This window comes from Bison bison, unplaced genomic scaffold (genome assembly GCF_000754665.1).
Source record: "Bison bison bison isolate TAMUID 2011002044 unplaced genomic scaffold, Bison_UMD1.0 scf7180017860816, whole genome shotgun sequence".
Lineage (NCBI taxonomy): Eukaryota > Metazoa > Chordata > Mammalia > Artiodactyla > Bovidae > Bison > Bison bison.
In genome coordinates this window covers 30,287-31,108 of record NW_011491388.1, presented here as the reverse complement: position 1 = coordinate 31,108, position 822 = coordinate 30,287, and the positions used below count along the sequence as shown (strand labels likewise).

The following is an 822-nucleotide window of genomic DNA, read 5'->3' as shown; positions in this document are numbered from 1 at the left end:
GGGGGGAGGAAATCTGTTTCCACGTGGTTTCAAACCGAGGACCTTTCGCGTGTGAGGCGAACGTGATAACCACTACACTACAGAAATGAGGTCCGTGTTGGAGTCTGACCTTATGTCCACCGAAATCTCAGGTCCTGCCTGCACTCTCCTGGTCACCAGACCCTCAAACTGAAGAATGAACCTGGAACCACCAAAGATATCTCGGGCGAGGAGACTGCGGCTCCCAAGAGCCCCTGTTTTAGGGCTCCTCCCCTCCCCGGAAACCAGGATCCTCGAGCCCCCACACTCTGGCTTCCGCATCGCACACCCAGAGCAGAGTCTCCAGTTTCACTGCCATGCCTCTGCGGACGCCTCAGCTCCGGGAAGCCACAGGAGTGGGGATGGGGGCGAGGTGGGGGGGATCGTATCTTCGTTTAAGACCCAGGCGACCCCGTCGCCCAGCCGTGTAGACGCTGCTCCTCTCGTGCTGCGGACCCGCGCCAGGTGGCTCTTTCCACCGCCCAGGCGTCGGTGCTCTCAGCTCTCGGAAATGATCGGTGTTTCGAATCCACCCAGGAGCCGTAGGGCCTATTCTCCTCGCCCTCCCTCTGCTCCAAAGAGCCTGACCCCGTGGGCTCCTTCCCCGCTGCGCTTCCCCAAAATCCTCCCGGCCGAGTCCTGGGGGTGGGGCTGTGGGCGCCCCCGATCCTGCTGCTGTTGTGTATGCTAATCTACTAGACAACATAAGCATTAAGGTGCTATCATGCTAAACAAGTCCAGCTTAATCACACTGTCACCTTTTAGCAGATACTGTAACAAAGACTGTGTTTTAGGGCATTTGGC

At 58.3% G+C, this 822-nt stretch overlaps 1 non-coding gene across 1 annotated transcript; it reads right to left on the bottom strand.

Moving 5' to 3' along the window:
• Positions 1 to 14: 14 nt before the first annotated feature.
• On the bottom strand, positions 15 to 87 carry TRNAV-CAC. Its single transcript has one exon. It is a non-coding gene; the product is annotated as a tRNA-Val (tRNA).
• Positions 88 to 822: the final 735 nt, after the last annotated feature.